The sequence below is a fragment of the Rhinoderma darwinii genome, chromosome 2 (assembly GCF_050947455.1).
Source record: "Rhinoderma darwinii isolate aRhiDar2 chromosome 2, aRhiDar2.hap1, whole genome shotgun sequence".
NCBI lineage: Eukaryota > Metazoa > Chordata > Amphibia > Anura > Rhinodermatidae > Rhinoderma > Rhinoderma darwinii.
The window spans coordinates 307,392,716-307,402,205 of record NC_134688.1 but is presented as its reverse complement, the minus strand read 5'-3'; the positions used below and the strand labels follow the sequence as shown (position 1 = coordinate 307,402,205).

General features: G+C 41.7%; 48 pseudogenes; all 48 read right to left on the bottom strand.

Annotated features, from left to right (window-relative positions):
• Positions 1–22: 22 nt before the first annotated feature.
• Positions 23–141, bottom strand: LOC142743940 (5S ribosomal RNA; annotated as a pseudogene).
• Positions 142–208: 67 nt separating this feature from the next.
• Positions 209–327, bottom strand: LOC142746379 (5S ribosomal RNA; annotated as a pseudogene).
• A 67-nt stretch (positions 328–394) lies between these two features.
• LOC142746864 (5S ribosomal RNA) lies at positions 395–513 on the bottom strand (annotated as a pseudogene).
• A 67-nt stretch (positions 514–580) lies between these two features.
• LOC142745992 (5S ribosomal RNA) lies at positions 581–699 on the bottom strand (annotated as a pseudogene).
• A 67-nt stretch (positions 700–766) lies between these two features.
• On the bottom strand, positions 767–885 carry LOC142746792 (5S ribosomal RNA; annotated as a pseudogene).
• A 67-nt stretch (positions 886–952) lies between these two features.
• LOC142743840 (5S ribosomal RNA) lies at positions 953–1,071 on the bottom strand (annotated as a pseudogene).
• Positions 1,072–1,138: 67 nt separating this feature from the next.
• Positions 1,139–1,257, bottom strand: LOC142744941 (5S ribosomal RNA; annotated as a pseudogene).
• A 67-nt stretch (positions 1,258–1,324) lies between these two features.
• Positions 1,325–1,443, bottom strand: LOC142745318 (5S ribosomal RNA; annotated as a pseudogene).
• A 67-nt stretch (positions 1,444–1,510) lies between these two features.
• On the bottom strand, positions 1,511–1,629 carry LOC142746450 (5S ribosomal RNA; annotated as a pseudogene).
• A 67-nt stretch (positions 1,630–1,696) lies between these two features.
• LOC142744368 (5S ribosomal RNA) lies at positions 1,697–1,815 on the bottom strand (annotated as a pseudogene).
• A 67-nt stretch (positions 1,816–1,882) lies between these two features.
• LOC142743939 (5S ribosomal RNA) lies at positions 1,883–2,001 on the bottom strand (annotated as a pseudogene).
• A 67-nt stretch (positions 2,002–2,068) lies between these two features.
• On the bottom strand, positions 2,069–2,187 carry LOC142744723 (5S ribosomal RNA; annotated as a pseudogene).
• Positions 2,188–2,254: 67 nt separating this feature from the next.
• LOC142744754 (5S ribosomal RNA) lies at positions 2,255–2,373 on the bottom strand (annotated as a pseudogene).
• A 253-nt stretch (positions 2,374–2,626) lies between these two features.
• On the bottom strand, positions 2,627–2,745 carry LOC142744357 (5S ribosomal RNA; annotated as a pseudogene).
• Positions 2,746–2,812: 67 nt separating this feature from the next.
• LOC142744791 (5S ribosomal RNA) lies at positions 2,813–2,931 on the bottom strand (annotated as a pseudogene).
• Positions 2,932–2,998: 67 nt separating this feature from the next.
• On the bottom strand, positions 2,999–3,117 carry LOC142743938 (5S ribosomal RNA; annotated as a pseudogene).
• A 253-nt stretch (positions 3,118–3,370) lies between these two features.
• LOC142745315 (5S ribosomal RNA) lies at positions 3,371–3,489 on the bottom strand (annotated as a pseudogene).
• Positions 3,490–3,556: 67 nt separating this feature from the next.
• On the bottom strand, positions 3,557–3,675 carry LOC142744180 (5S ribosomal RNA; annotated as a pseudogene).
• A 67-nt stretch (positions 3,676–3,742) lies between these two features.
• Positions 3,743–3,861, bottom strand: LOC142744753 (5S ribosomal RNA; annotated as a pseudogene).
• A 67-nt stretch (positions 3,862–3,928) lies between these two features.
• LOC142744109 (5S ribosomal RNA) lies at positions 3,929–4,047 on the bottom strand (annotated as a pseudogene).
• A 67-nt stretch (positions 4,048–4,114) lies between these two features.
• On the bottom strand, positions 4,115–4,233 carry LOC142743937 (5S ribosomal RNA; annotated as a pseudogene).
• A 67-nt stretch (positions 4,234–4,300) lies between these two features.
• On the bottom strand, positions 4,301–4,419 carry LOC142745169 (5S ribosomal RNA; annotated as a pseudogene).
• Positions 4,420–4,486: 67 nt separating this feature from the next.
• On the bottom strand, positions 4,487–4,605 carry LOC142746033 (5S ribosomal RNA; annotated as a pseudogene).
• Positions 4,606–4,858: 253 nt separating this feature from the next.
• On the bottom strand, positions 4,859–4,977 carry LOC142745738 (5S ribosomal RNA; annotated as a pseudogene).
• Positions 4,978–5,044: 67 nt separating this feature from the next.
• LOC142746212 (5S ribosomal RNA) lies at positions 5,045–5,163 on the bottom strand (annotated as a pseudogene).
• Positions 5,164–5,230: 67 nt separating this feature from the next.
• LOC142743935 (5S ribosomal RNA) lies at positions 5,231–5,349 on the bottom strand (annotated as a pseudogene).
• A 67-nt stretch (positions 5,350–5,416) lies between these two features.
• LOC142746378 (5S ribosomal RNA) lies at positions 5,417–5,535 on the bottom strand (annotated as a pseudogene).
• A 67-nt stretch (positions 5,536–5,602) lies between these two features.
• Positions 5,603–5,721, bottom strand: LOC142746863 (5S ribosomal RNA; annotated as a pseudogene).
• A 67-nt stretch (positions 5,722–5,788) lies between these two features.
• Positions 5,789–5,907, bottom strand: LOC142745991 (5S ribosomal RNA; annotated as a pseudogene).
• Positions 5,908–5,974: 67 nt separating this feature from the next.
• Positions 5,975–6,093, bottom strand: LOC142746791 (5S ribosomal RNA; annotated as a pseudogene).
• Positions 6,094–6,160: 67 nt separating this feature from the next.
• LOC142743839 (5S ribosomal RNA) lies at positions 6,161–6,279 on the bottom strand (annotated as a pseudogene).
• Positions 6,280–6,346: 67 nt separating this feature from the next.
• On the bottom strand, positions 6,347–6,465 carry LOC142744940 (5S ribosomal RNA; annotated as a pseudogene).
• Positions 6,466–6,532: 67 nt separating this feature from the next.
• Positions 6,533–6,651, bottom strand: LOC142745314 (5S ribosomal RNA; annotated as a pseudogene).
• Positions 6,652–6,718: 67 nt separating this feature from the next.
• On the bottom strand, positions 6,719–6,837 carry LOC142746449 (5S ribosomal RNA; annotated as a pseudogene).
• A 67-nt stretch (positions 6,838–6,904) lies between these two features.
• Positions 6,905–7,023, bottom strand: LOC142744367 (5S ribosomal RNA; annotated as a pseudogene).
• A 67-nt stretch (positions 7,024–7,090) lies between these two features.
• LOC142743934 (5S ribosomal RNA) lies at positions 7,091–7,209 on the bottom strand (annotated as a pseudogene).
• Positions 7,210–7,276: 67 nt separating this feature from the next.
• On the bottom strand, positions 7,277–7,395 carry LOC142744722 (5S ribosomal RNA; annotated as a pseudogene).
• A 67-nt stretch (positions 7,396–7,462) lies between these two features.
• On the bottom strand, positions 7,463–7,581 carry LOC142744751 (5S ribosomal RNA; annotated as a pseudogene).
• A 67-nt stretch (positions 7,582–7,648) lies between these two features.
• On the bottom strand, positions 7,649–7,767 carry LOC142747206 (5S ribosomal RNA; annotated as a pseudogene).
• A 67-nt stretch (positions 7,768–7,834) lies between these two features.
• Positions 7,835–7,953, bottom strand: LOC142744356 (5S ribosomal RNA; annotated as a pseudogene).
• Positions 7,954–8,020: 67 nt separating this feature from the next.
• On the bottom strand, positions 8,021–8,139 carry LOC142744951 (5S ribosomal RNA; annotated as a pseudogene).
• Positions 8,140–8,206: 67 nt separating this feature from the next.
• LOC142744610 (5S ribosomal RNA) lies at positions 8,207–8,325 on the bottom strand (annotated as a pseudogene).
• A 67-nt stretch (positions 8,326–8,392) lies between these two features.
• Positions 8,393–8,511, bottom strand: LOC142746032 (5S ribosomal RNA; annotated as a pseudogene).
• Positions 8,512–8,578: 67 nt separating this feature from the next.
• LOC142745807 (5S ribosomal RNA) lies at positions 8,579–8,697 on the bottom strand (annotated as a pseudogene).
• A 67-nt stretch (positions 8,698–8,764) lies between these two features.
• Positions 8,765–8,883, bottom strand: LOC142743933 (5S ribosomal RNA; annotated as a pseudogene).
• A 67-nt stretch (positions 8,884–8,950) lies between these two features.
• Positions 8,951–9,069, bottom strand: LOC142746031 (5S ribosomal RNA; annotated as a pseudogene).
• A 67-nt stretch (positions 9,070–9,136) lies between these two features.
• Positions 9,137–9,255, bottom strand: LOC142744201 (5S ribosomal RNA; annotated as a pseudogene).
• Positions 9,256–9,322: 67 nt separating this feature from the next.
• On the bottom strand, positions 9,323–9,441 carry LOC142743932 (5S ribosomal RNA; annotated as a pseudogene).
• Between the last annotated feature and the right edge of the window lie 49 nt (positions 9,442–9,490).

Sequence of the window (9,490 nt, the reverse complement as noted above, 5' to 3'; positions counted from 1 at the left end):
AAATCTAAACGACATAATAAATAGTCAACCGCACCACGGATTCCCAGACAGTCTCCCACACTGGTACTAGCGAGGCCTTAAGCTGTGTAACTTCTGCGATCTGACGAGAGCAGGGACATTCAGCTTAGAATGGCCATTGACATTAAATGCTTTAATCCATAGTCCTTTTTAATCGATTGTGAAAAAAAATCTAAACGACATAATAAAAATTCAACCGCACCACGGATTCCCAGACAGTCTCCCACACTGGTACTAGCGAGGCATTAAGCTGTGTAACTTCTGCGTTCTGACGAGAGCAGGCACATTCAGCTTAGAATGGCCATTGACGTTAAATGCTTTAATCCATAGTCCTATTTAATCTATTGTGAAACAAAATCTAAACGACATAATAAAAAGTCAACCTCACCACGGATTCCCAGACAGTCTCACACACTAGTACTAGCGAGGCCTTAAGCTGTGTAACTTCTGCGATCTGACGAGAGCAGGCACATTCAGCTTAGAATGGCCATTGACATTAAATGCTTTAATCCATAGTCCTTTTTAATCGATTGTGAAACAAAATCTAAACGACATAATAAAAATTCAACCGCACCACGGATTCCCAGACAGTCTGCCACACTAGTACTAGCGAGGCCTTAAGCTGTGTAACTTCTGCGATCTGACGAGAGCAGGCACATTCAGCTTAGAATGGCCATTGACATTAAATGTTTTAATCCATAGTCCTTTTTAATCGATTGTGAAACAAAATCTAAACGACATAATAAAAAGTCAACCTCACCACGGATTTCCAGACAGTCTCCCACACTAGTACTAGCGAGGCCTTAAGCTGTGTAACTTCTGCGATCTGACGAGAGCAGGCACATTCAGCTTAGAATGGCCACTGACGTTAAATGCTTTAATCCATAGTCCTTTTTAATCGATTGTGAAACAAAATCTAAATGACATAATAAAAAGTCAACCGCACCACGGATTCCCAGACAGTCTCCCACACTGGTACTAGCGAGGCCTTAAGCTGTGTAATTTCTGCGATCTGACGAGAGCAGGGACATTCAGCTTAGAATGGCCATTGACATTAAATGCTTTAATCCATAGTCCTTTTTAATCGATTGTGAAACAAAATCTAAACGACATAATAAAAAGTCAACTGCACCACGGATTCCCAGACAGTCTCCCACACTGGTACTAGCGAGGCCTTAGGCTGTGTAACTTCTGCGATCTGACGAGAGCAGGCACATTCAGCTTAGAATGGCCATTGACATTAAAAGCCTTAATCCATAGTCCTATTTAATCTATTGTGAAACAAAATCTAAACAACATAATAAAAATTCAACCGCACCACGGATTCCCAGACAGTCTCCCACACTGGTACTAGCGAGGCCTTAAGCTGTGTAACTTCTGCGATCTGACGAGAGCAGGGACATTCAGCTTAGAATGGCCATTGACATTAAATGCTTAAATCCATAGTCCTTTTTAATCGATTGTGAAACAAAATCTAAACGACATAATAAAAATTCAACCGCACCACGGATTCCCAGACAGTCTCCCACACTGGTACTAGCGAGGCCTTAAGCTGTGTAACTTCTGCGATCTGACGAGAGCAGAGACATTCAGCTTAGAATGGCCATTGACATTAAATGCTTTAATCCATAGTCCTTTATAATCGATTGTGAAACAAAATCTAAACGACATAATAAAAAGTCAACCGCACCACGGATTCCCAGACAGTCTCCCACACTGGTACTAGAGAGGCCTTAAGCTGTGTAACTTCTGCGATCTGACGAGAGCAGGCACATTCAGCTTAGAATGGCCATTGACTTTAAATGCTTTAATCCATAGTCCTTTTTAATCGATTGTGAAACAAAATCTAAACGACATAATAAAAAGTCAACCGCACCACGGATTCCCAGACAGTCTCCCACACTGGTACTAGCGAGGCCTTAAGCTGTGTAACTTCTGCGATCTGACGAGAGCAGGGACATTCAGCTTAGAATGGCCATTGACATTAAATGCTTTAATCCATAGTCCTTTTTAATCGATTGTGAAACAAAATCTAAACGACATAATAAAAAGTTAACCGCACCACGGATTCCCAGACAGTCTCCCACACTGGTACTAGCGAGGCCTTAAGCTGTGTAACTTCTGCGATCTGACGAGAGCAGGCACATTCAGCTTAGAATGGCCATTGACGTTAAATGCTTTAATCCATAGTCCTATTTAATCTATTGTGAAACAAAATCTAAACGACATAATAAAAAGTCAACCGCACCACGGATTCCCAGACAGTCTCCCACACTGGTACTAGCGAGGCCTTAAGCTGTGTAACTTCTGCAATCTGACGAGAGCAGGCACATTCAGCTTAGAATGGCCATTGACATTAAAAGCCTTAATCCATAGTCCTATTTAATCTATTGTGAAACAAAATCTAAACAACATAATAAAAAGTCAACCGCACAACGGATTCCAAGACAGTCTCCCACACTGGTACTAGCGAGGCCTTAAGCTGTGTAACTTCTGCGATCTGACGAGAGCAGAGACATTCAGCTTAGAATGGCCATTGACATTAAACGCTTTAATCCATAGTCCTTTTTAATCGATTGTGAAACAAAATCTAAACGACATAATAAAAAGTCAACCGCACCACGGATTCCCAGTCAGTCTCCCACACTGGTACTAGCGAGGCCTTAAGCTGTGTAACTTCTGCGATCTGACGAGAGCAGGGACATTCAGCTTAGAATGGCCATTGACATTAAATGCTTTAATCCATAGTCCTTTTTAATCGATTGTGAAACAAAATCTAAATGACATAATAAAAATTCAACCGCACCACGGATTCCCAGACAGTCTCCCACACTGGTACTAGCGAGGCCTTAAGCTGTGTAACTTCTGCGATCTGACGAGAGCAGGCACATTCAGCTTAGAATGGCCATTGACGTTAAATGCTTTAATCCATAGTCCTATGTAATCTATTGTGAAACAAAATCTAAACGACATAATAAAAAGTCAACCGCACCACGGATTCCCAGACAGTCTCCCACACTGGTACTAGCGAGGCCTTAAGCTGTGTAACTTCTGCGATCTGACGAGAGCAGGGACATTCAGCTTAGAATGGCCATTGACATTAAATGCTTTAATCCATAGTCCTTTTTAATCGATTGTGAAACAATATCTAAACGACATAATAAAAAATCAACTGCACCACGGATTCCCAGACTGTCTCCCACACTGGTACTAGCGAGGCCTTAAGCTGTGTAACTTCTGCGATGTGACGAGAGCAGGCACATTCAGCTTAGAATGGCCATTGACATTAAAAGCCTTAATCCATAGTCCTATTTAATCTATTGTGAAACAAAATCTAAACAACATAATAAAAATTCAACCGCACCACGGATTCCCAGACAGTCTCCCACACTGGTACTAGCGAGGCCTTAAGCTGTGTAACTTCTGCGATCTGACGAGAGCAGGGACATTCAGCTTAGAATGGCCATTGACGTTAAATGCTTTAATCCATAGTCCTATTTAATCTATTGTGAAACAAAATCTAAACGACATAATAAAAAGTCAACCGCACCACGGATTCCCAGACAGTCTCCCACACTGGTACTAGCGAGGCCTTAAGCTGTGTAACTTCTGCGATCTGACGAGAGCAGGCACATTCAGCTTAGAATGGCCACTGACGTTAAATGCTTTAATCCATAGTCCTATTTAATCTATTGTGAAACAAAATCTAAACGACATAATAAAAAGTCAACCGCACCACGGATTCCCAGACAGTCTCCCACACTGGTACTAGCGAGGCCTTAAGCTGTGTAACTTCTGCAATCTGACGAGAGCAGGCACATTCAGCTTAGAATGGCCATTGACATTAAAAGCCTTAATCCATAGTCCTATTTAATCTATTGTGAAACAAAATCTAAACAACATAATAAAAAGTCAACCGCACCACTGATTCCCAGACAGTCTCCCACACTGGTACTAGCGAGGCCTTAAGCTGTGTAACTTCTGCGATCTGATGAGAGCAGGCACATTCAGCTTAGAATGGCCATTGACATTAAATGCTTTAATCCATAGTCCTTTTTAATCGATTGTGAAACAAAATCTAAACGACATAATAAAAAGTCAACCGCACCACGGATTCCCAGACAGTCTCCCACACTGGTACTAGCGAGGCCTTAAGCTGTGTAACTTCTGCGATCTGACGAGAGCAGGGACATTCAGCTTAGAATGGCCATTGACATTAAATGCTTTAATCCATAGTCCTTTTTAATCGATTGTGAAACAAAATCTAAACGACATAATAAAAAGTCAACCGCACCACGGATTCCCAGACAGTCTCCCACACTGGTACTAGCGAGGCCTTAAGCTGTGTAACTTCTGCGATCTGACGAGAGCAGGGACATTCAGCTTAGAATGGCCAATGACATTGAATGCTTTAATCCATAGTCCTTTTTAATCGATTGTGAAACAAAATCTAAACGACATAATAAAAAGTCAACCGCACAACGGATTCCCAGACAGTTTCCCACACTGGTACTAGCGAGGCCTTAAGCTGTGTAACTTCTGCGATCTGACGAGAGCAGGCACATTCAGCTTAGAATGGCCATTGACCTTAAACGCTTTAATCCATAGACCTTTTTAATCGATTGTGAAACAAAATCTAAACGACATAATAAAAATTCAACCGCACCACGGATTCCCAGACAGTCTCCCACACTGGTACTAGCAAGGCCTTAAGCTGTGTAATTTCTGCGTTATGACGAGAGCAGGCACATTCAGCTTAGAATGGCTATTGACGTTGAATGCTTTAATCCATAGTCCTATTTAATCTATTGTGAAACAAAATCTAAACGACATCATAAAAAGTAAACCGCACCACGGATTCCCAGACAGTCTCCCACACTGGTACTAGCGAGGCCTTAAGCTGTGTAACTTCTGCGTTCTGACAAGAGCAGGCACATTCAGCTTAGAATGGCCATTGACGTTAAATGCTTTAATCCATAGTCCTATTTAATCTATTGTGAAACAAAATCTAAACGACATATTAAAAAGTCAACCTCACCACTGATTCCCAGACAGTCTCCCACACTAGTACTAGCGAGGCCTTAAGCTATGTAACTTCTGCGATCTGACGGGAGCAGGCACATTCAGCTTAGAATGGCCATTGACATTAAATGCTTTAATACATAGTCCTTTTTAATCGATTGTGATACAAAATCTAAACGACATAATAAATAGTCAACCGCACCACGGATTCCCAGACAGTCTCCCACACTGGTACTAGCGAGGCCTTAAGCTGTGTAACTTCTGCGATCTGACGAGAGCAGGGACATTCAGCTTAGAATGGCCATTGACATTAAATGCTTTAATCCATAGTCCTTTTTAATCGATTGTGAAAAAAAATCTAAACGACATAATAAAAATTCAACCGCACCACGGATTCCCAGACAGTCTCCCACACTGGTACTAGCGAGGCATTAAGCTGTGTAACTTCTGCGTTCTGACGAGAGCAGGCACATTCAGCTTAGAATGGCCATTGACGTTAAATGCTTTAATCCATAGTCCTATTTAATCTATTGTGAAACAAAATCTAAACGACATAATAAAAAGTCAACCTCACCACGGATTCCCAGACAGTCTCACACACTAGTACTAGCGAGGCCTTAAGCTGTGTAACTTCTGCGATCTGACGAGAGCAGGCACATTCAGCTTAGAATGGCCATTGACATTAAATGCTTTAATCCATAGTCCTTTTTAATCGATTGTGAAACAAAATCTAAACGACATAATAAAAATTCAACCGCACCACGGATTCCCAGACAGTCTGCCACACTAGTACTAGCGAGGCCTTAAGCTGTGTAACTTCTGCGATCTGACGAGAGCAGGCACATTCAGCTTAGAATGGCCATTGACATTAAATGTTTTAATCCATAGTCCTTTTTAATCGATTGTGAAACAAAATCTAAACGACATAATAAAAAGTCAACCTCACCACGGATTTCCAGACAGTCTCCCACACTAGTACTAGCGAGGCCTTAAGCTGTGTAACTTCTGCGATCTGACGAGAGCAGGCACATTCAGCTTAGAATGGCCACTGACGTTAAATGCTTTAATCCATAGTCCTTTTTAATCGATTGTGAAACAAAATCTAAATGACATAATAAAAAGTCAACCGCACCACGGATTCCCAGACAGTCTCCCACACTGGTACTAGCGAGGCCTTAAGCTGTGTAATTTCTGCGATCTGACGAGAGCAGGGACATTCAGCTTAGAATGGCCATTGACATTAAATGCTTTAATCCATAGTCCTTTTTAATCGATTGTGAAACAAAATCTAAACGACATAATAAAAAGTCAACTGCACCACGGATTCCCAGACAGTCTCCCACACTGGTACTAGCGAGGCCTTAGGCTGTGTAACTTCTGCGATCTGACGAGAGCAGGCACATTCAGCTTAGAATGGCCATTGACATTAAAAGCCTTAATCCATAGTCCTATTTAATCTATTGTGAAACAAAATCTAAACAACATAATAAAAATTCAACCGCACCACGGATTCCCAGACAGTCTCCCACACTGGTACTAGCGAGGCCTTAAGCTGTGTAACTTCTGCGATCTGACGAGAGCAGGGACATTCAGCTTAGAATGGCCATTGACATTAAATGCTTAAATCCATAGTCCTTTTTAATCGATTGTGAAACAAAATCTAAACGACATAATAAAAATTCAACCGCACCACGGATTCCCAGACAGTCTCCCACACTGGTACTAGCGAGGCCTTAAGCTGTGTAACTTCTGCGATCTGACGAGAGCAGAGACATTCAGCTTAGAATGGCCATTGACATTAAATGCTTTAATCCATAGTCCTTTATAATCGATTGTGAAACAAAATCTAAACGACATAATAAAAAGTCAACCGCACCACGGATTCCCAGACAGTCTCCCACACTGGTACTAGAGAGGCCTTAAGCTGTGTAACTTCTGCGATCTGACGAGAGCAGGCACATTCAGCTTAGAATGGCCATTGACTTTAAATGCTTTAATCCATAGTCCTTTTTAATCGATTGTGAAACAAAATCTAAACGACATAATAAAAAGTCAACCGCACCACGGATTCCCAGACAGTCTCCCACACTGGTACTAGCGAGGCCTTAAGCTGTGTAACTTCTGCGATCTGACGAGAGCAGGGACATTCAGCTTAGAATGGCCATTGACATTAAATGCTTTAATCCATAGTCCTTTTTAATCGATTGTGAAACAAAATCTAAACGACATAATAAAAAGTTAACCGCACCACGGATTCCCAGACAGTCTCCCACACTGGTACTAGCGAGGCCTTAAGCTGTGTAACTTCTGCGATCTGACGAGAGCAGGCACATTCAGCTTAGAATGGCCATTGACATTAAATGCTTTAATCCATAGTCCTATTTAATCTATTGTGAAACAAAATCTAAACGACATAATAAAAAGTCAACCGCACCACGGATTCCCAGACAGTCTCCCACACTGGTACTAGCGAGGCCTTAAGCTGTGTAACTTCTGCAATCTGACGAGAGCAGGCACATTCAGCTTAGAATGGCCATTGACATTAAAAGCCTTAATCCATAGTCCTATTTAATCTATTGTGAAACAAAATCTAAACAACATAATAAAAAGTCAACCGCACAACGGATTCCCAGACAGTCTCCCACACTGGTACTAGCGAGGCCTTAAGCTGTGTAACTTCTGCGATCTGACGAGAGCAGAGACATTCAGCTTAGAATAGCCATTGACATTAAACGCTTTAATCCATAGTCCTTTTTAATCGATTGTGAAACAAAATCTAAACGACATAATAAAAAGTCAACCGCACCACGGATTCCCAGTCAGTCTCCCACACTGGTACTAGCGAGGCCTTAAGCTGTGTAACTTCTGCGATCTGACGAGAGCAGGGACATTCAGCTTAGAATGGCCATTGACATTAAATGCTTTAATCCATAGTCCTTTTTAATCGATTGTGAAACAAAATCTAAATGACATAATAAAAATTCAACTGCACCACGGATTCCCAGACAGTCTCCCACACTGGTACTAGCGAGGCCTTAAGCTGTGTAACTTCTGCGATCTGACGAGAGCAGGCACATTCAGCTTAGAATGGCCATTGACGTTAAATGCTTTAATCCATAGTCCTATGTAATCTATTGTGAAACAAAATCTAAACGACATAATAAAAAGTCAACCGCACCACGGATTCCCAGACAGTCTCCCACACTGGTACTAGCAAGGCCTTAAGCTGTGTAACTTCTGCGATCTGACGAGAGCAGGGACATTCAGCTTAGAATGGCCATTGACATTGAATGCTTTAATCCATAGTCCTTTTTAATCGATTGTGAAACAAAATCTAAACGACATAATAAAAAGTCAACCGCACAACGGATTCCCAGACAGTTTCCCACACTGGTACTAGCGAGGCCTTAAGCTGTGTAACTTCTGCGATCTGACGAGAGCAGGCACATTCAGCTTAGAATGGCCATTGACATTAAAAGCCTTAATCCATAGTCCTATTTAATCTATTGTGAAACAAAATCTAAACAACATAATAAAAAGTCAACCGCACCACGGATTCCCAGACAGTCTCCCACACTGGTACTAGCGAGGCCTTAAGCTGTGTAACTTCTGCGATCTGACGAGAGCAGGCACATTCAGCTTAGAATGGCCATTGACGTTAAATGCTTTAATCCATAGTCCTATGTAATCTATTGTGAAACAAAATCTAAACGACATAATAAAAAGTCAACCGCACCACGGATTCCCAGACAGTCTCCCACACTGGTACTAGCGAGGCCTTAAGCTGTGTAACTTCTGCGATCTGACGAGAGCAGGGACATTCAGCTTAGAATGGCCATTGACATTGAATGCTTTAATCCATAGTCCTTTTTAATCGATTGTGAAACAAAATCTAAACGACATAATAAAAAGTCAACCGCACAACGGATTCCCAGACAGTTTCCCACACTGGTACTAGCGAGGCCTTAAGCTGTGTAACTTCTGCGATCTGACGAGAGCAGGCACATTCAGCTTAGAATGGCCATTGACATTAAAAGCCTTAATCCATAGTCCTATTTAATCTATTGTGAATCAAAATCTAAACAACATAATAAAAAGTCAACCGCACCACGGATTCCCAGACAGTCTCCCACACTGGTACTAGCAAGGCCTTAAGCTGTGTAACTTCTGCGATCTGACGAGAGCAGGCACATTCAGCTTAGAATGGCCATTGACATTAAAAGCCTTAATCCATAGTCCTATTTACTCTATTGTGAAACAAAATCTAAACAACATAATAAAAAGTCAACCGCACCACGGATTCCCAGACAGTCTCCCACACTGGTACTAGCGAGGCCTTAAGCTGTGTAACTTCTGCGATCTGACGAGAGCAGGGACATTCAGCTTAGAATGGCCATTGACATTAAATGCTTTAATCCATAGTCCTTTTTAATCGATTGTGAAACAAAAT